This window comes from Grus americana, chromosome 3 (genome assembly GCF_028858705.1).
Source record: "Grus americana isolate bGruAme1 chromosome 3, bGruAme1.mat, whole genome shotgun sequence".
Lineage (NCBI taxonomy): Eukaryota > Metazoa > Chordata > Aves > Gruiformes > Gruidae > Grus > Grus americana.
The window spans coordinates 66,633,853-66,656,925 of NC_072854.1; the positions used below are offsets into that span (position 1 = coordinate 66,633,853).

Genomic DNA, 23,073 nt, shown 5'->3' on the forward strand with positions numbered 1-23,073 from the left:
GTGGACGTGGTAAAGGTTACGTGTACTGTGTAAAACCAGCCCCATCCGCAGGTCTCCTGAGCACCACCACCGCCAGCACAGACATTTACAGAGCTCAGTCACAACATCCCGAATCTGGAGGAAAACCACAGCTACTATACACTCTTCAGACACAGAGGGACAGATCATCACCCAGCATAAATCAGGGTGCCTTTTGGGCTGTCCGTGATGCCGAGCTGATTCACGCCTCCCAAAAGTTTAGCACAGATGAGGCTGAGAGCATCCCTGTGGGCGCTCTGCTAGTTTAGGAAGTGCTGGTGTGCCCTATAGACCCCAGAACATTTTGTAATGTTCTCAATAGCTATCATAAGCAAGACTTTGCTCAGGCAGTTACCCTTTGAATTGCCCAGGTACTTCAAAATGCAAAATTCACAAAGTTGCACAAAGCCAGAGAAAAAACGGCATGTTCTGCATTGCCCACATGCGTCCACTCAACAGCAGAAGCATCTCTCCCCTCCACTCTGCAAAGCTGCTACTCACTCTAACACTCACCGCAATATGTCTTACATTACAAATTTCCACCTTGAATTTTACCTATTTGTTTGGGAGGAAAATTTACCCTTTCTTCTTCTAAACACAGCATTTAACATCTGGATCCAGGTCCATGCATGTTGCTCTTCTCTAATGCCTTAGCCTCTGACTGTACCTTAGTCAGGCTATTTTCACTCTTAAGTAAAGGAGACAGAACTGGACTCCAGTGCAGCAAGTAGCCTGACTTCTGCAACGACTTGTATGAACTTTAATAGCATAAATACTGTGAGCAGATGTGCTCATAGCAAATAGCACAACTATTGATAGCTCTGAGAATGGTCACTTAAAAAGAGACATAAAAGCACAAAAAAACCCCCTAAGGTTCAAATCGCACAGTCAGTTTTAGCACAAAATCCCTATTGGCTCCCTAAGGATCAATAACAGAATACAGCATCTGGCTACAGGACATCGCCTTAAAATAAGGAAGTGGAACTGACAAAGAGAATACTGCACAACAACGGTATTTTGTGCCTAACTCATATTTATGAATATAATTCATATGAAAATCAGTGTAAGGTGGTGTGAATCTTACCCCAAACTCATGAACTGTGTAGCAGAACCAGGAATTGAACCTACGGGTATTAAGTCCCTGCCTAGCCTGCTAGTCACTAGACCGTATTTCCTTAGGTAGAGAATTACAGTAAATACGCCAAGTCAGCTGTGTACTGTTGAGCTTGTGTGATCACACATCACAGACAGTAAAACATGTCACCATAAACTAAAAGGTATATTCCATGCATATGACACTGTCATTTCTAGTTTCGATGCAAAGCGTTCAAATTCCAAGTGCAAATGCATGAATTAAAAGCAGTTCTACAGGTGAAATAAAATATACATTGAAGCAAGGAGTGTTATTCTAGTTTTCAGAGGATCTTTAAAAAATGGTTATAAAAAATTGTCATTACCATTTTGAATCTACAAGAATGACACATCAGCAGAAATGAAAAATTTCCTTTCTCACTAATGCAACCAGGCACCTCGCTGCAGTATGCCATCAAAACTGCCTTGCTGCAGAAGGAATTGAACTTGCACAACCACAACAGAAAGAATTTTAATCTACAAGCGCTGCACTGTGCAAAGCAACTGCTCAAGTAAGCATGTTCCATGCAAATAAACCAAATCTTTCGTGCCACGCTTACAAATTCCATTCACAAAGGAAAGTCTCTCTACAAACATCCCCAAAGTTTGGGAAGGTTCAAGGCCGGGGTCAGCTGAGGTAAAGAAAGACAGCACACATATTTCTGGATGGTGAAACAAGTTCTCTACAATACAAAAGCGTGTCATATTGGTGCTCCCAAAGAAACACATATCATGGCAACACCACTACGGGGCTGAACTCACCTCGGTAAGGCTGATTGTGCCTTCAACCCACCCCCACGGCCAGCCTTGTCTGCAACTGCACAAAAGCTTTTGCCTCTCATCCCCGCAAACAGCGGAGCCATCATGACTCGTGATCTCTCTCCCGAAGCAGCGGCATGTTCACAAGGGACAGGCTGTGGGGTAGCAGCTCTGCAACAAGCACAACTACAGGAACCAGGCAAACGCTCTGAAATCCATTCCTCTGGCAAGGGGCTAAGACCATGTACCCACTCAGGTTATGTGTTATACAGAGTTCAGTATTTCCAAAGGGCTGATTTCACACACACAATAACTTTGGGGAGGCTACAAAATGTTTGTGTTTCAGCAAGACAACCTGGAGAAAGCGTGGCTATTGCACGGCTCCAGATCATACCAAGGCACGTAGTGTAACCAGAGTGAAGAGAAAGTAAGCCTGCAATAATGGGAAGATTTTATTAAAACTCTCCCGTCTTAATCTATTCAGATTAAAACTTTGTTTTTATCAGCCTAACTGTACATTTGGTTTTATTCTTGAAAAAATGCTTCAATCTGCTAAGAGAAGTCTTCTTGCAGATGGGCTGGTAATGAAATACAAATAGAACATTAAATATGAAAAATGTAGTGCACGACGTATTTTTCTCCTTTACTTATTTAAACTTAATTTGCACCTAGTCATTTTCATGCCGAGCATCTCATGTAGTTAAGTAATTGGTGTAAATTAAATTTCACTTTTTTTTAGCTGGCAAAAATGGTGAAACTGACTTGGTAATTATTTCAAGTTTTGCTGCCATATGGGAACAACTTGATAACCTGAAGACACTTCAGAGTCTGAACAGACAAGATATACCGGTTTTTAACAAAAGCAAGGAAAATGGAACAACTGTGTATGGCAACTTGCAGGGCAAGAAGTCCCTCTCTGCAGAGTGTTATGACCGGGACTATTAACCTCTGAAGATCTATTCAAGGAGCTCAGGATGTGAGAGTTTACTCCTGAGCAAGCCACTGCCTGCACATACGCACACATACACCCCCGTGCATCAGTGCCACTCGCAGCAATTACTTCCTTTCATCTAGCAGCCACATACGCGTCCGACTCTGCTCACTCAGATCACACTGATTCCAACAGAAATTCCCCCAGAAGTCGAGGACAGCCCATACCTCCCACAGCAGCCGGAGAATGGCCCTCGCTGCTCATGGGCGCCGAGCCCAGCAGCACCCATCTGCCGTGGCTCCTGCCCCAGCCCAGCTCACAGCCCTCAGCCCACCGTGTCCCCCCTCCGCAGTGAAGGCAAGCCTGCAGGCGCAGGCTCTTGCTGTACGACGTAACGCAGCAGGCAGCCACAACGACCCCCTTTGCAGCTATGCCCGTCCCACAGGCTCTGCTGAAATGTGGGGTGAAAACTCCCGTGGGCCCCATGGTGCCCCCTCCTATCCTCCTGGCCTTACATGTCTTGGCTCTTAACAAAACCACGAAGACTTCTCATCCAAAAGAGTAACAAATTCAAGTAAGATCGGTTAAGGTACACTCAAACCCTCCTAATTAACCACATCGGAAAATTGCACCCATGCTACTATTGACAGTGTGCAAAATAACTTCAACAATTTTATATGACACCTCTGCATAATATTCATCTGCATTAAGAAAACCACGGAGTTGCAGAAAGGACGTTACTATTAGCCAGCCAACAACCACTACGGAGTCAACAGTAGAGAGTACTGGAGTGGATACAAATAGAAAGCATTTGATGAACTCTATATTTGGTTATAATCATGCAGATTCAGGAAAAGGTCTTTCTCCACCTACAAGATCTTGGTGTCCTTATATGCCACTACTCACATGCCCAGCTCTACGCTTCTGCCGCTGTAACAGTAGCACGTGACTACACCAAACTAAGTCAACTCAGTATGATAAATGAAAATTCTCCTGAAGACTGAAACTTAAGTTTTCATAAAAAGCAAGTTCCTTCTGAAGGATGTTGCACTGACAGTCCAAGAGAAATCCTGCATTTGTTTGGAAAATAAGGACATAATGAGAGCAACACTGTCCGCTTCCTTATAGTGTCTTTTCGACATCCCTTGGCCGTGACCTGAATGGCCTCCTGTGTGAGAAAATACATGTTTCCGTCTGTGCTTGTTCATCTCCTCTTCTCCGTGCTGAGATTATTGGCAATGGTGCTAGCTATAGAAGCAGCTTACTGATATAACTATTTCTCATTGTAACATCTCAGCTGTTGTCTGCACTAATGCATCATCAGCCACTATGTGCGTATGCACTTATGGTAGTATATAAAAGACGACCATAAATACCAGCACTAATTTTTAGTATTTGTTTTTAATAACAACAAAATCTCAAAATACAGTAGTTAATAACCCTACAGTACAGTTTACAGCTATTTCATCTATAGATGAAAGGAAGGAAAAATACAGAATTATTTGGTCAAAATGAGAGCAGGACAGTTTGAAGGGGAATTCAGGACCACTGAACCATTCCTTTGCTAAGAAATCATCACTTCCACTCCTTTCCTAAAAACCTGTTATTCTCATACCTTTATTTCCTAATATTATTATTATTATATATTTGTATCTGCACCACCAAAGCAAAAGGTTATCCCAGGCATAACAACTCAGTATGACTTTGAAGATGAAAACTGACTAACAGCAGAGAAAATTGTCAAGGAAATATTATTAAAGGAAGATTTAACTTAAAATCATCTGCTTTTATTCTAATGCATTCATATAACTACTTGCTTCCCCTTTTCCATAAACTGGTTGTAAAGTCTCTTGAGACAGAGGACTATCGTAGTGTATGCTTGCCTAATGACCCTATAGGGGTCTATATTTAAAAGAAGAAAAGAGATTTATATATCACTTTTAACACTTTATAGGGGCAATCACAGCTCATCGAGTTATTTTCTTTTATATGTGAAATCAGTCCCATTTAAGAGACTTTTCCCATTTATTATTCTACAGTACTTCTCCAGAGGAAAAACAACGGGGGGGGTGGGTGGGGTGGAATTTGGCATGCACATATGCAAAACCCTCCAAGGACTGCACATGCCTGAGCAAATTCACTCTTCTGTCTGTTAAACATTCCCATCCCAAGACTTTGTTTCAAGACACATCCTCATAAGGAATAGCTGGACCTTGTCTGTACGGCTGAGAGTACCAACACACAGTATCTAATTTCAAAACCCAGTCATATCCTATTCCACTAAAGGTTGAGTGCTGTTATTTCTTTGCCTATCTTGCCTCTCCTGCTTGCAAGCATCTCGCCATGCACGACTCGTGTTACATAACTCCAGCTTGTTAAAAACAACAGGTTTTTAGCTAGGTAGTGTGATAGATTAATGAGGTAAATCCAGAACTTGCTTATTACAGAACCCAGACAAAAGCTGCTCCTCAAATAATATGCCTATGCAACGTTAAACAAATGAATAAGCAACTGCACCAGCACTGTTTACATTCAAAGTTAATTGTATCTTCAAATTCAGGATACTGTACTCTAGACTACTCAGTGCTGCTTCTCACACCACAAAATGCAAACTCCTTAGTGCATATGCATTTTATTTTTTAAAAGAGTGACCCGGCCCCCAATCATTAGAGAATAACAGTTGAATATTGAACCAATTAATTTCACTCGCAAGAATGCTGTATTGCTTTCATGTTTTGGCTGACTTTGATGAGACTAAATCCTCCTCCCTGAGTTAGCTGCAAAATGCTTGTGTTTCTCAATAACCATTCTTACTCATATCCCTGTTTTGCTTACAAAGTGTAAAAGCAGCAGCCGTAGAGGGTTAAACAGGTTTCCTGTCAATGCTCTGCAAGAAGCAAGCCTCCGTATTCCAGCAAGGCAAAGAAATCTGTTCAGGCCCCGTATATTCAGCATTATTCAGCACTCTCGGGACCGTATTCCAGGATTCCTCAATGCCCACCTGACAGTGTGTCCTCTATATTATGCAAGTGATGTGGTCTCCCCAAGGCAAATCATCACCTGACCATCCTGGTCTTTGCAGCTGAGCTGTATCCAGTGACATGCTCTGTGGAGCAAGCCATTGCCACATAACTGTATTTTCTTCTCAGTCACTTCTCCAGTAGGGAAAGGGAAAAAAAAAAATTAAAACACTCTTATTTCTGGCATCACGGCCACAGCAGAGCAATAGGGAGGGTATTGGCTGCCCCGGTGGGAAGGCAGCAGCAATGGGGGCCCTGTGCGAGCACCGGCTGGCTGCTGAGCCCAGACCTGAAACTAGGTCTCAGCCCGCTCCACTGCAGGGGAAGGGAGGGAAGGAAGAAAAAAAAAAAAAAAGAAAAAAAAAAGAAAAAAAAAAGGCAGCACTTTCTCAGAGCAGGAAGAAGGGGAGGCCATGAGCGTTTCCTGTTGTGCAGCTGAAACAAGCAAAGACGTCATTACATTTACACTCCCTCAGGGTGTCAGCAGATTGAGGGCCAAAGTTCAGTCATTTCCAATGCACTGCAAGGAGGGAGGTTTTAGAGGAGAAACCAGCAGTGGCTTTATTGCTAACAACGTTCTCTGCACTTGCATAGCAAAACAGCTAAGCAGCGTGTTACCAGGCTCAGCTGCAAAGTATTGTATGTGACTAGAAACAATATTTGCTCAGGAGCCATGCTGCTTTTATTTTTCTTGTACAGCTTGTGTAAGAATTTTACTACAATATAGAAATGCACTAAGCTCTCGCTACCACCCATGCTTCTGCAAGCATCTGGAAATCAAGCCTTACATATTTTTTGATCCCATGGAGTAAAACATGTTTTGTGAATGCATTTGGGGCAAAACTAGAGGGTAAAACTACAGGATTCCCTTGTCAGATATGGCTGGCAACCCAGCAAAGCGAATCCAGATGCCTTCTTTTCAATTTCACCCCGCCATTCTGAAGCAGATAAGGGCCCAGCTTAAGGAAAAGGGTGAAGGCACAGGAGTTGTGCAGTGGCATGTGGGGGTTCAGCATTTGGTAACTGATTGTCTCACAGGCTGTCCATCTGACCCTACGTAAATCATTAGTATACTTTCGTGGCAAGCATAGAGAGAACCTGGATTGCAGTCCTACCCACCATTACTACCTTCTTAAGTTAAACATTAGACTTTTTTAATGGAAAGCATCCTTAAGAATGTAAATGAGACCATCCAGGAGGTTTCAGAGTCCCCACCAGTGGAAGTTTTGAAGAGCAGTCTGAACAACCACCCGTAGGAAATTGTTTGGTTATAGCTGGGGCAGGGGGATGGACAGGCTTACAGTACACTCTCACTCAGGACACACTTTCTAGACCCATTTTTGTTAATCTCTGAACAGCATGTCAAAATACAGCGATAAATACAGTCATTCCACAATAAGCACGTCCCAGCAACAACCTCTGGTGTCCGGGACACCACACTCCTCCTCTGTACACTGAATGACACAGATTGGGTAGCCATGATCCACTCAATAGAAGCTGATTTTCAAATAGAGGCGCTTAATTCAATGAACCTCAATGAAAAAGGTTACACAGAGTTTGGAAAATGTTTTTTTTCTGGATTCTCATCTCATACTACCATCACTAGCTGAAGAGGAGTATTTTTGCCATGTTTCTGCAATAACCACCCTGTGGTCACACCAGGAACTGAAGCCAGCCTTTCAGCCCTGGTAATTCAGAGTATTAGAGCTGAAACTAGGGAACCGCCAGTCCGCGTCTTGGAGTCCTAAGAAATCGTATCTTTTGTGGGACATATGCAATGCTACTGGCTTACCAAAACTGCTCATTTTACTAGGAGAAGGTCAAAGATAATATTTGTAATTATTTATAAACTAAACATTTTGGATATACTTTTAAAAACATATTCTTCTCTAAGGATATGAGCTGGCTTGGTTGTTTCCTACCCTTTACTTTAGAGGTAAATTTTTCAAAGACAGCTTATCTTGAAGATTCACTGCCCAGTTAGCATGAAGAAACCTCTACTGCTTCTTGTAGAGAAGCAGTACTAGCTTCATTAGCTTGAAGACTTAATCCTGAAGGTTGTCAGTCTGGCACTAATCATCAGGACTCTTTTTAATATAAAAAAAAGCAGATGAATGAGTCTTCGGTGTTGGCAACGATTTACAGTGCACGATACACAATCAGAGGAAGAAAATAAGATTTTAACTCCGCATCAAAACAAAGAAGCATTAACTTTAGCAAAGATAGCTTGGATTAGTTCAGAGTAAAGTGATTATAATCTGGCCCTTAAAGATGTGGTTGCTGGATCAGAATCTGGCCAGTATCATACACAGCGAAGAGTGTGAGTAGTGTAAGTAGTCCTGAGAGAAGGAAAAAGGGGACAAAGCCTTCAAAGTACTGTAAGAACACTGCCAAACACCCGATAGCAGGTAATTATTTATCTTCAAAAATATATGTGGCAGAAAACAGAATTGAGGGGGCTTGTTTTTCACCGTGAACCTGGTACCCAGCCTAAATATGGCAGTACGCGGGATGCAGCATGAGAGGCTGCTCATTGCTGAAGGACAGAATCCAACCACCAGTAAAGTGGCATCAATCAGAAATTCCTGAAACGTCCCCCATCAGCTGTCTTCTGATCTACCGCGCTCGGCCGCCCCATGCCGTGCTCTCCTGCCCCAGGAGGACTCTGCCACCAGCGCTGGTCTCTCCCCCCACATCCCCACATACCTCGGGGGGTCTCCAGACAGAGGATGCACAGCCTCCCCTTCAGAAGCTACTAGAAAAACACTACATTGCAAAGATAAAAACACTACTGCGATTATGTGGTAAGGACCAGGTTTAGGATGAAAACATAAACCTTGCATTTTAAATGGGATGATCCCATACGTTTCAGGTGCATCCAAGGATCTGCAGACATACTCTGAGAGAGTATACGTGTGTGTTTTGTGCATGTATATATAGGTACATACATACACTCATGTGCACATATATAAAATAATATCTATGTATGTGTGTATATACATAAAAATAAAAGTTAATATGAAAGTGATTTGGCTAAGTGGAACCCAAACCCTGTGATTGTACCTATCTTTTGTAAGTAACAACTTCCGGAGATTCTTTGGACAAAACATATTAAGTCCTGGAAACTACTTGGGGGGGGGAGGGAAGGCAAGCCCTTGTTTGGGGGCTTGCTCAAGTGTTTATGTTTTATTTCAAATGTCTAATCAAGACAAAGCAGATCTGAAACCCATGTTTATGAACCTGCAGTTTTCAACAATAGATAACCTAACTTCAAGAAACCAAAAGCAATTGCTAAAATATTTATTGAAATTGCTTTCATGGAAACAATGAGAAAACACTATAAAAATGTTAAAAATATTAAATCAACTTGACTGCTTCTGTATGTCATGAATTCAACAAGATCCTAGGCAACAATAATATTTAGAATAAATATTTTTCTTATGGGAATAGCTTTTTCACTCAAATTGACCAGATGATATCAATTAAAAAAACAAGGATTAGATACAGAACACACATCGACTGACTTAAAAATGAAACTGTACTCCAGTGAGTACAAAGCTTGCTTAAGACGACATTTACTTTCCCTTTCTAAGATCTTCTTTCATAGGCTTTTTCTCCATTACAATATTTTGAACTAATTTCTATTCAAACAATGAAAATCTGTTCAGTAAAACTTCAGAAAGCACACACTACTCAGTGTAAAATACTGCACATATACATAAATATAAAGATTAATATATCAAAGGCAAATTCAACAAGTTCTGCACTGACGCTATATGCCCACTTAAAAAAAAAAAAAGAGATAAACAGCAATATAAATAAAAATCAGTGATACAAAAATACAGTAACTTTCTACGTAATACACCATCTGTTCCACCAGGAAACCATGCTGCAGCAAGCCACAGGGGCTACAGCTCTGAAAAGCCCTTGCAGAAGAGCCAAGCACTGTAATGAGCAGTTTCAGAAGCTGTGGAAAACCGTACCAGCCACCGGAGTAAGGAGGCAGCCTGCAGTCCTGCAGGCTGGGGGGACCAGGGCTGCCACGATGCCCTCGGAGAACTCCCCAGATCTTGCAAGCCCAGGGTCAGAGGTTTACAGTGTACCAGTAAAGCCAGGCAGCGCTGAGGAGCAAGTGCTAGTTGTTTGAGGTTGTGGTATTTTGCCACGGCTTTTTACGGGAAAGTTTTGTCTCCAGAGTTACAGACACAGTAAACTGGATTTCCCCAACTCCTCCACAGACCACACCTCCGCTGATGCTGCTCCCTGCTCTTGTACTACCAACCTAGTATCTGCACACAGAAATAGTTTCCGGAACATGGGAATGGGCACCCCACTACGCCTGCTACCCCGGAGGCTCATTAACAACAGGAGCTGCTGTTGCGTGCCAGATGCTTGCTCACTGTTGTGTGCCTCACAGCAAATGAAGTGCGAGTCTTCCAGCCACTTGGGCAAAGAGGCAGGCAGGAGAGACCCAGATCAAACAAGTACTAAGGGATGCTCTGTTATGGTTAGGAAGGCCAATTAAGGTGTGCGTCCCTCTCCTTCCAGCTGGCAAAGTCTCAGGTACTCGGGATTAGGTAGTAAGAATTTACTTCCACTGCTTCTGTTATTATTCATGAAGTGTGCGTTAAAAAGGTATCCTACCTTTCCAGCCTTTGGTTGCCGTATCACACCAAATACAGGCTTTAGGGCAAGGTCTGAGTTGTTTAAACCCTGCTTGTAAAGGCTTTGCTTTTGCTCTCCGTCACCATCCCCGGAACAAGTGATGGAATCGCAGAACCCTGGGCAATTAGGAGACCATACCTGGACTGGAGGGAATTCATGAGCCAAGACATTATCATAGCTCTCATTAATAAAACAATAAAGTGTGCAATTGCAGTGAGTTGTACACATACCTCAGGGTATGCAGTAAGGCACAAATTTAGAAATGGAATGTTTCCAACAACCAACAACAACTTAAACAGGCAAGGATCCTTATCAAACAATTAGGTTACTCAAGAACTACTCCAATAACTGGCCCTTTTTGCCCAAGGTTATGCATTCTAAAATCATGTCATAAGCTTTGGTTGATCTGGGCTTTCTCTTCTTCTTCTTTTGTAATATTAAAAAAAAAAAAAGAAAATAGCTCATCTCCCCTCTAATCAACCCATCAGGTGCAGAAGTCTTTCAAAATTACATCTAAAAATGGGAAAGTGCAAAGAGAAACCCAGTTATCATTCATAAGCCAATTCAGTTCGGTGCTACTGGGCTTCAGATGGAGGGCTAGATACATAGGACAGGTAGGTTACACTAGAATGAAACATCACACTAGAACCTTGCAAATCCATTGTAAATATTGTTTTCTTGTGTCTTTTTTTATGCTGAACTGTACCGGAAGCAGGAAAAAAAAAATCTCTGAATTATGCCACTTGAAACAAGAAACTATCAGACCTCATTAAAAAAAAACCCAACAACAAAATTACATCATGCACAAACTGAAATGCAAGCTTCTTGCATCTTAACAAGCAGTTCCAATCCAGACAATAGGATTTCATTGGGAAGATAAGCATACAGTACACATAAGGTACAGTCCAGGCTCCAAGCTCTGCTGGAACTGCAATGCCCTTAGGAACCCAGCAAGTTCCTTTCTCAGATAGGTGATAATTACAAAAAAACCAACAAACCTAAAACCACAGCTCTAAGCCACTGTCAGTTCCAACACTTGCACCTAAGACTTCACACATTTTATATTCAAATCAGAATGAAAGCACCTTGGGGTAAATAATATATCTTTACTCTTTCTTTCCAAATTACCTTATACCATCTGGCAATGTAACAATCACTTCTGTTGAGAGTGCCTTTTGTTTTATATCTTCTCTGCCTGAAGTATCCAGAGGCTGTTTCCATGTAGACAGTTTTTCCGATATTCTCACCTAGTGTTACTATATCCAATGAAGAGCAAACCTCGCATGCTGGAGGTTTCCATTTATAGGCTGAGACAGTCACGAGGAACACTATTTCAGCAGTACAAGCCCTGTCTACAGCTGATGGCAAAATCCTGGCCTCATGAAAAAGAATTTTTAAAAAATCAGTAACAACTTGCCATTCTGCACTTTTATTGAAGTCAGGATTTTATCCAAAATGACAGAGTTTTCATTTTATTCACAAGACAAAAAGCAGTTCAAACAGTAACAGAAGCTGTGCTGAGCGGTTTGGTGTCATCTTCTCAGCTCCGGGGCACTGATTAGAAAACTGTGAGATGAGGGCAAGATGGTTGTGCACTTGACACCACAGAAAGTGAAGGTCAAGCAACAGGATAACAAGTGTTGGCACGATGCAAGTGGGTTTTTTTATGATATCTTTCATTTACATCATCTATTTACACAGGTAGTTGTTCGTGGACTGTCTTTCTGGTCACATTCCTACAGCCACGAGACCTGGCACTACTAATTCAGCCATGGCGCCAAAGCGTGCGTCCCACCAGAGGGGTGAGGGTTAATGAGCACCACACACAAGTTGACTGTCATGAACCACCAACGACCGGACCTCAGAAATGATCCTTTAACCTTCCAGCTAGACTAAGAGTGAAGTGATTATGTCCTTCAGAAACAAAAGGATATAAAAGGAATTCAAAGTGCTTCAGCTTAGAGGGCAAACATCTTCAGGGTGCAACAAGACATGACCTTGGCTCAATCAGTCACAGGCAATAAAACGGGCCATGCTCCGTTACTGACTCTGCTGGCATCATCGTATCAGCAATGTACCAGGAACAGTGAGTAACACTTGAGAAAGATCACCTGGGCAGATTCTGATACCCATTGCACCAAAGTGAAACCACAGCAGTTCATCATAGAGAACTAATATGATTTTTTACCTGTTTAACAAAATGTGGCTGTGTATATGCATCTATGTACACAGTTGTGAAATAAATGCTAATACTCACACATAAAAAATGCAAATAAGTTTATTTAAAATATTCTCTGTGATATTTAAATAATAGCAGAAGTTGAACCTACATAAAATCTAGGACAAATCTTCCTCTCAGTGACAAACTAGCCCGACCTGCAACCACGAGCTCTCATGAAGTTATTCCAGGCACACCGTACTGTGAAGGAGACAGAACATGACTGGATGCAAAAGCTATGATCACATAAAAGTACCTAAGCGTGCATGTATATACTTATACTTAAATATTTCTTTATGCAATATAGCAAAACCCCTCAATTTTCTGGTGTAATGTTTATTTTTATGGGAAAACATCAAAACAGGAGCCAATAAAATGCATTTTTGGCTAAGATAAAAACACAGGTGTAATTCCATCATCTGGATGTGACACTGTCCGAATTATGTAGTGAAACCGGGAAGCGTTGTTCTCTGTTTTCTAGTGTATGAGTCTGTAAATAGACACAAAATCTATTCATTACCGTCTTGGCTTGCCAGACAATCCACTTGACTGAGAAAGAGTTAGTCAAAATTGGTTTCATTTATTCCCCTGCTTGCTAGTTAAGTGGTTGAACTATTGACCAGGATCAAATGATACTGCAACTACATTACATCAAAACAGTGCATAAGTAAATGTAAACAGAAATACCTGCAAGCATTGAGCAACATAAGAAGGTATTGTATATTGCATGTAAATTATCTGTGGAGATGCCAAATGACACAAGTTAGAGGATGTTACCAGTGAATCCAAGCTGGTGCCTTCTATCGCCTCTTAGTTATTCATCAAGACGTGCTTGTATGACCTGTGACTGGATTTTAAAGGTTGTAGTACTAAAATTCTTTAGGTTGAGGACTTAGAGGGAGACTTGATCTGATAAAAATAACTTCTTGTAGGCAATTATAATCCACTGTCAGTAATATTCAAAGCTCCCCTCCCCATCTTATTTATCTTCCCCTCTAGGCTTCATTCTCAACCAGCATACATCCAAAAATGTGTATTTAGCATCCTCATTTTCTTCTTTAATTACTAAGGCTGTGAGAGAGAAAGAAAATTAAAATGCTTCTCTCAGTCACTCCATTTGTGGAAAATATGCTGCTCTGAAGCTTTGGAGAGGTGTGCGTAAAGAAATTCCATCATCCCATGTGTCTTTCTCTCTCCTGCCATGCAGAAGGTGATCTGGGGAGCAAGGGAAGGAAAGTCAGGGTATATCTACTGAAAGCTACTTTGCTGTTACTACAGAAGAACAAGCAAAGACCTCAGACACACCACTATAGACCATCACATATTGGACACAGACCAAAACTGCAGCAGACATTCTTCTCCTAGTACACTTATCTTTTACAAGTGAATGTGTCCAGGCCAACCCACCATCGGGGAAGGTTCAGGTTTATCACCTCTGGATGCTGAAATCTGTACAACGCAGAAGTAAAAAAAGCATTTCAAAGCTGGTGTATAAACACACCTTGTCCTTGCTCCTAAAGAGACGTTTTGGAGGATCTGATATGCTTCCGTTTCCTTGTCTACTACTTTCTCACCTCTCTGCCAAGCCTGTTCATAAGAGCAACACACAGAGTGATGATTTTTTGTGCACAATGAGATCACTAACTAATTTAAAGGAATCACTGAACAGCTATATGGTAACAGTTTTCAACTATTAGTGAGCTGAGCCAAAACAAAGCAGAAAAAATGAAGTACCACATGTCATCCTTTTGACTCCTGACATTTCGCAGACCAGAGTCCTGTCAGTAACAACTCATGCCAAAGGAAGGTGCTGTGGGAGCCTTCGTACTACTGTGTATCAGTTCCAATTTACAGCCTTACTCCTTTACAAAAACACAGCTGACTCAACACTGCCCTACTAATTACTCCAAATTATGTAGTAGTTATACTAATGCATGGATGATTCTGAAGTTTTTCACCAATAATTAACATTACCCACTATGGTAAATTAGGTCAAAGGTGAGTACAATTTGTGTATTTTTAATTGGTAATTAAGTAAATCAGAGATTAAAAAACTAAAAAAGATGTGAACAATATGTAACAACACATATCAAACATGACAGATAACTTACTAGACTAACTTTATTGTCCTCTCCATCCCAACGTTTTGCCACCCTGCCAACCTACTGCAGAGGTAGCAATGCTGTTTTGGACCTAGAGTGATGCCAAATACAAACACCTTCCTGTGAGTTTGTATTTCACTAACATCACGCTAACATCATTAACATCATTTCACTAACATCATTTTCTACTCAAGCATATTATACAAATGACTCTTACCATTACACTTATCACAAATTTCTTCAGATGTATTAGTAACATCTTGCTAAGCCTGTATCAAAATTCAGCTGTACCTCACAAAATTAAATACACATAGCTTATCCATTATTTAAGCCTTAATAAAACAAAGATTCTAGCCAAGCAGCACTGTGAAAATATCCGCTAACTTTTAGAGGAATTTTGCTAGTATTGTAGAACCATGCACAAAATTACGGAACAGGCTGCAAGGTCTGTTTGACACAATTTTACTAAGAATGTTGGAAGTAATTATAGTCATATAGCTTTGCAGAGATTTTAAAGCAAAATCTCTTTAAGAGCCTAGTACCATGACCTCTCCTAGCGATCAAAATAGACTATCACACCACACAGCATCAAGATGTCCAACTTTATAGTCTGAAACTTCATAGTTAAATCCTATCTTTACCAAAGTGCAGAAACTTTTATTGACTTAAACAGGGAATTTGGTTGTAGAAGTCTATGAATGAACAGTCAAAGATAAATGCCTTTTTCACTGAAGAACTATTTTATCACAGACCAATGCAGGGAGAAACCTGTCATAAGCAGCTTCAGAAACTGTGTTCATAAACATAACTGACTTTAAATGGGGAAAAGTCAAAATTAGTCTATATTGCTAGAGAAGCCCATGAATTGTACTCAATTCCCTCATCTGCAATGTTAACAGAATAGTTTTAGAAATTCAAATCTCAAGATGAATCAGTGTTCACAGGTGTCACAGAGGACTCAGTTAAACATTGCAAGGATGCACAGATATCAGTTAACCAGGGGCCTGCATTACTCTCCAGAGCATCTTTTTCATTGCTAATGCTCTTACAGAAAGAAATAAAACCACTCTCAAACCCTGCATAAATTGACAACAGTTAGAGCACAGAAAGATATATTTTCTAGGTAACTGAACTATTTTAGCTGTCTTTGAAAGACAAGGAACATGGAACTCCACATATTTTTAGGACTTTTGTGAACAGACTACACTCAAAATGAACTACCCCGAGCTACGAAGACTGTTAACAGATGCCAGCAGCTTAGTCGCCGCTGAATACTGACTTTGGTCTAAACTAGTTTTTCCTCTAAATAGCATCATGTCTTGTTGTCAGGGAAGGGTAACCCCAGTTATTATTTCATGCTACTCTTTCTTGACACATTAATTATGTGTGTTTTGTTTTAATGCAAACCACAAATACAAAATACATAAATACAGAGATTGGGCCATTTATCTTATTTGAATGAAAAAAAAACCTCAATATGCAAGAAAACCCCACTGTCTAATAAAACTAATTCTGATAATCCTGATCCTGTCCTGTCAGATTTTTTTAAACATAAAGCTCCTTTCTGCCAAAGCACAGGTATTACTCTATGGGAAAACTCCTCATTAAATAATATTATTTCAACAAAATTAAGCATTCTGTTCTACTAAATTCTGTGAGATTATACCATATCCTACAACGTGTAATTGTACATTTCTTTCAGCTTTTTAAATTGCTTATTAGAAAATATCCAGTATTACTCCATATTCATAAATTATTTGATGCAGAGTGCATCCAAGCTCTGACAGTCCACCACTAAGCCCAGCGGAGCCAAATTCCAAGCACACCACCAGGGTTTGGGGAGGCAGGGAGGATTAAGTTAGCCCAGTCAGACCAGCAGCAATACTAACCTGTGTAGCCAAAAAAGTCTAAACTTCACTATGAATTACAGAAAATGATCTGGGGTTTTCTTCTGCTTGGTTTTTCATGAGCATTTTCTTCTAAAGAGGGTCAAAACTCCACTTTACTGCATAACCTTTGAAATGTCACCCGACACTGTGATTTCAATTCCCTTTAGCTCCTCTAGTGTTCACTTTTCTATTAAACTGAAATATACATGCAAATTACCTAACTGCTTTCCTTTGTATGGAACTTCCGATAAACCATTATCTTAAAAAAAGAAACTTTCTGTAGCAATCAAACCTTGAGTTCCTCCTGTATGACACAACAGCAATTAAAGCATGCCTTTCAAAAAATACTGTATTTCTTCTCTTATCCCCCTTTGGCAGCTTACATAGATCAAAGACTTTAGCCAGAGCTGCAGCACTTTTTATTACAACTTACTTAAGTTGCAATGAAGTGAACTTACTTAAGAACAGAGATATTCTTTACACATTTTTTTGTGCAGTCTGAAGCATTTTTCAGACTCTGTAAGCATATTGGGACAGAATTGTCAATCACAAGAAAAAACAAAACAATAAAACAATTTTCTGTTAAACAAACTGAGGTGCAACAAAACAAACCCATGTGTGCATGAAGTGGCCATAAACCCATTACTAACTACGTTATTACATTACTTATGGTTTCTATGTCATTTTTAGAAAGATCTTTTCTGTTGAGACCAAGTCTACGCTGACAGAGGTAGAATATGCATAAACAAACTCAGAAAAATGGATATAATCACTATACAAACTAGTCATATAGGCATAACCATGTACCAGGGGAATTTATGTCAGATAATCACATCCACACTGGTACACTGTATTACTTTAAGAATACTACCATCTAAATGGTACATTTTTGGGTAGGTACGCCCCAATATGCCCATCCAGAGAAAGTGGAGGAAAAAACCCACAACACGTATAGGTTTTTGCGTACTCATATATAAATCTATGAAAAAGTAAAAGGCAGTATTTAGTTTCAAGAAACAGTAAGAGAGGCATGCCCAGGGCAGAACGAGGAAATAGGAGAAAGACAAGCAATGTTGTGACCATAAACAGTCGTGGTCCACACTCCACTGCCACTACCCTGGCATACAGAGAACAGAGAGTGACCGTTTTGGAAATGTACAAAGTGTGCCTGAAAGACAAATGCAAATAAGCACCCAGAACCCACAAAACTTCCTCAGAGCAAGAAGAAACTTTTATGTTTAGACCATATTAATGATGGTGAGGAATTAATCACAAGACAATAAAAAGGCAAGAGACTTTTAATTTGACAGGCAAAGTTGCATGCTACTTCTACGTCTTCTGATTATTTCACATTGGGGATTTGGAAACATCGCATCAGATTGTTTCCCCTACCCTTACCCATACCCTCTCACCCCTTTTCCATGTTCATAGCTTTGTGGAAGAGATTTCTGGGGGCAAACCTTACCAGTGGCAACCTACTACGAACGAGTGGTTAGGGTAAAGTCAATTATCTAATATATGAACAAAAGTTCAGAATGCTAAAATAAGAAGTATGTGGTTTCTCTCACTTGCTATTTCAACCAAAAAAAAAAAAAAAAGCCCAAAATCAGATGTTTCCAGAGATTAACATATTCTTTAAATTCACTGATGATTTCTTAAGGTACAAGTAGAGGCTCACTAGCTGGTTATCATGGAAAAACTTCTGATACTTCTACTTACAATGGAATTTTGCTCTCAGGCTGTCAGACCAGCACTTTTATAAGTCCTAATTTCACTTGAGAATGAAAAATATGGCCCCAATGAATTGCTTTTTAATATTTCCTGCTGAAACTGAACGGTTGTTGCAAAGTCTTACAAAAATGTTTAAAATAACCAAAAAAGTCCCAAAAAGAGAAACAAAACTGTACAAAGCTGCTATTTCCTATTAAAATGGCACAGTCAGCCTCAAACTGTCATTCTTCTGTGGTAATCCCTTGCTACTTTAATTAAACGTAGCATCTAAAATTACTGACTGAAACACACCAGTAAAAAATACTATTCTCCATTTTCCATCTAGCTTACGCTTCCCCTTGCTGTTTCTTTACTTCTTCAGGAACTGATAGATAGTTCCTTATATTAGAGGGGAAAAAAACCACAGTTAAATTACAGGAGAAAACCAAACAGTTTCAAAAAATATTTATTTTAATCTGTCACGCACTACTTCAGAGATGCTGTTTAAGAAATCTGTTAAGAAAAAATAACCTGCCTCTTTAAATAAAAGAATTTTTAAAGTACTTTCCTCATAACTTATCAGACCTTTTTCAAATAACAAAGGTATGCAGCCTCTGCACTCAACACTTCTGTGGAGCTCCCAACAGTATTACCAATTAACTCTTGCTGAAGACTTTAACCCATCAGATCTCATAATAATGTATTCCTCCTCCTGGGACCACCAATAATTTAAAACCACACACTGTCAGGTTCACCTCTTCTCAATGATGGAGATGAGAAAGATGGATAAAACATTTTCCCCTTTTTACCCCGCATGAAGGCCATTGACAAGAAGAACCAACTGTTGCTGGGCCTGATTTATGTTAGGACCTAAGACAGTCAGAGAAAGTTCGTACTCAGCTCTGGTGATTTTACCTGGAATTCTTATGCAGAATTACGTGAGAACTATGTGGAAGTAGTACTTGCTGAGCTCTACTTACAGAGCTGGATGGACAGCTATCAATATAACCGGCCACAGCCTATTGCAAAGCCCCACCATACCCAGATTTGAAAGACAGCTTGCTATTTTTCAGAGTACAAGTCATATAACCGATCTTTCCACCTACAGTGATACTCTTAAATAGTAAGCATTCTTTGATGGGTAAGCATTGCAGTATTTAGCTCAATAAACCACTTCTGCCAGACACACAGCTCCTATATTCCCATTACCTCACCTGACATGGTTAAACTTCAAAAGTAGCAACTGTCCCTTCTGATGACTCGAAAACAATGAGGAGAGGGACATGCAAAATGGTACTGATTACTTTCACTTTTGTTTAAATCCAATTCACCTTAATTATTTTAAAGACAAGCACCTAAATAAATGAATAAACAAAGAAGTTTGGCAAAATGCTCAACAATAAATTGCCTGCTTAAAAAACTTCTAGCTGAGTTACAAACACGCAGACCAGTGTCCTAAGTTTACTCATGTAACTAAGGCCAGCCAATGATATTAGAAATAGTTAAAAGTCAAAAAAGAATGGCCTTGTAGGGTGCCACCACATAAACTAAACATGATATACTGCCAAACACTCAAGCAGACACATGTACCATTATTCAGCAAGGACCACATGAATGCATATGGCTCTCTGTTTTGTCTTCATAGTAACAAGAAGGTTTGTAAACAGATCTCACATATGAGGCAATCTAGTCACTTGAGAATCTAAAAATCTGCCTTTGTAAAGAAGTGTTCTGCACTGTTGCCACACAATTGGACTTAGACACACAATTAAAAGTCCTCTACATTTGTGCTTTGGGACAAGTGCTGCTCAACGTTATTCTTAGCCATAGCAGTGCTGTTTTAACGTGCCACCTCAGCCAGGATGCATATGCCTGCTATACCCAATAGCCATTGGAAAATAATGTCAACACAATAGCCTCTAAAACATTAAAAATTTGCATTGTTCTATCCACAAAAGTAATGACACCTTGACTTTGTACCATACCACTGCTGCCTTTCACAGCTGAAAACCACAGTAGCTTTAAATGCATTTACAGATGACAGTAGTAACTTTTTAAAACTCACATGGAAAAAACCCTCTCAGCCTAATCTACAACACTAACAATTGTTTTGAAAAACGAGGCAAAGCAAAAAAATAATGAAGAAAGTTTCAGATAATTCATACCTGAAGTTTCAGAAGTATCTCCTGAATCGAAGGATAAAGAAAGATTTAACATCTAACTGTAAATAAATATAACCCCGAGGTTACAGGTCATCTATCTAAATACGTCCACGTGCTGCAAACCTAACAGGCAGAGACTCTCCTATCTTTAAAAACAGATGTACTTTTTTTAGCACGCCTGCATATCATTTTCACTATCAAAATACTGAAGATTCTGCACTGTGTCCTCATAACCTGAGGAGCAAATTCCTCTGGTAGTCAGTGGTAGTTCACAACAACAGAATTTAAAAACTAGGGCCACTGAATTTGTACCTTGTTAGACCAGTAGTTCTTTTAATTTAGCAATTACTGTAATTACTCGGTGTCCCTAGAACGCCTAATGATGACCGGAGCCCCCTTGCGCTAGGAGCTGCGCAAACACGGAACAGAAGGAACCGAGAGCACGCATGGCTCCGTGAAGTAGAACAACACAGACCTACCAACTAATGGTTTGCTCTTGCCACCCCAACCACTTCATTTACTTCTTTCATAATAATTCACAGTATAGATTCATTAGGGTAAAACAAAAAAAAGGAACACCCTTGACCAAATAGGCATAAAATGTTTCCTATGTTATTTAACACACAAAACCAGACAGGCTTTATATTAAAGTTGACTTCATTGTAAAATGAGAGAAGGGAAATTATTTAGCAAAATATTTTTGCTGAAGCTCATTAGTATTTCTATTCCTTTAAAAGGACATTCAAGAATTACTGTAATAAAAAAACCTTTAATGTTTGAGTACAAGTCTAATTTCTGCAGTTACCATACGAAGGAAAAAAAAACCAAAACAACAAACAACCCTCAAAATAACGTCTGACCATTACTGCCAACTAGTAAGAAAAACAGAGAACTCTTTTTCTGGGAAATTAAGCTCGGAGGACTTTTATCGTTGCCCTGGGGCGAGCCCCGGCCGCCTGCCCGCGGAGACAGGGCGGGCTCGCCGGCGGCCGGCCGAGCCCCCGGGCCAGGCGGGCTGAGGCGGCGGGGACTCCCGCCGGCTTCCCCCCCCACCCCCCCGCGCGGGTCGGAGCTCTTCAGGGCATCACCCGGAGCAGAAACATCATCATCCTTCCCCTCACTTCGGGCTCCCTCTCACAGAGGGGAAGGCCGTGCCTGCCGGCCAGCCCCCGGTCGGAGCGGGCTGCGGGGCATCACCCGGGCTAAACCGGGGCTTCCCCCTCCCCGCGCCGCTTCCCCTCAACGGCGGGGACGCGGAGAGGTAGCTCGCGGCGTCCGTCCCTGCCTGCCTCCCGCCGCGGCTGGCCGGCGGTGCCGGCGTGAGGTATCCTGTGCGACAGGCGCGGACGTGCCGCTTACATAATCACCACCGGCCGCACACGTACCCGCGTTACATAAGGGACCGTGCCCCCGGCAGCCCCCGCGCCGCCCGCCCCCGCCCGCCGCCACCCCCGCGGCAGCCCCGCCGGCGGGCGGAGGGAGGGCCGGCCCCGGCGGCCCCGGCCGAGCCCCTTGTTAACCCCCTTCCTGTGGCGTTTACACGTCATGGAACATTCCCGGAACGGGCCAACGTCCCACCCACTTCAGGGAACAGTCACCGCGGCGCAGCGCGCACACAAACTCACACGCGCACCCCCGGCACGGCGGCGGGTCTCCCCGCACACACGCACGCCCCCGGGCCCGCCGACGCCCCCCCCCCCCCGCGGGGACGTGCCGGCAGCCGGAGCCGCACACGCACACATACACGCGCACGCACACCGCTACCCCCGGCGCCCTGCCCGCCGCGCCGGGTGGCCCCGGGTGCCCCCCTCCCCCCCCCGCGGGGTGCCCTCCCCCCCGGAGGCCGCAGAGAGAACCCCGTCGGGGCGGCCCCCCCGCGGGCGCCTCTCCCCGGCGGTGACCATGCCCATTCCCCGCCACAGGAGGGGATTACGCAAGGCAGTCTGCTCCTCATCTGCATACATTTACAAGCTGGGTATTCCCCACATTTCCTAACGGCGTGTCACCGACAAAGGCCGGACCCCGGCCCCGGCACCCTCCTGCGCCGGCTCAGCGGGGCGCCGGGACGGGACGGGCCGAGCCGGGCCGGGGGAAGGGCCGCCGGCCGTGGTGCCCCGGGAACGGTGCCGGTGACTGCCGGCGCCCGGAGCCGCCGCCGCCGCCACAGAGGTGACTTACCGGTCCGGCGGTTTTACAGCCCCGCCGGCTTCCCCCGCCGGCGCCCTCCCCCGCGCCTCCCGCCGCCTGCCCTCCATTTACCCCTGCAGCCCCAGGGCCGAGGGTGCCCGGCGGCGGCCGCGCCGCCGGTCGCTCCGGCAGCACTTGGAGCGCTGGCGTCAGACCCCCCGCTCGGCAAGTGCCCTCTCCGCCGCGGCCCGAAAGCCGGCCCTGTGGCGCCCCGCACCCGAACCCCGCCGCCGGAGTGCCCCCCGCCGCCGGCAGCCGCCCCCCCGCCGGCGGCTCGGCGC

General features: G+C 42.5%; 1 protein-coding gene across 6 annotated transcripts in view; it reads right to left on the reverse strand.

The window, feature by feature from the left end:
- HIVEP2 (HIVEP zinc finger 2) overlaps positions 1-23,073 on the reverse strand; it is a 143,429-nt gene that overhangs the window by 119,482 nt on the left and 874 nt on the right. The window contains exon 1 of one of the 6 annotated variants that reach the window (XM_054819515.1): positions 22,865-23,067. The exons of 4 other annotated variants lie outside the window; for them this stretch is intronic. The gene's annotated coding sequence lies outside the window, so the exon portion shown is untranslated. Of the gene's footprint in view, positions 1-20,608; positions 21,300-22,864; positions 23,068-23,073 lie in introns of those variants that run through there. One more of the 6 variants, XM_054819514.1, reaches the window with a different exon arrangement.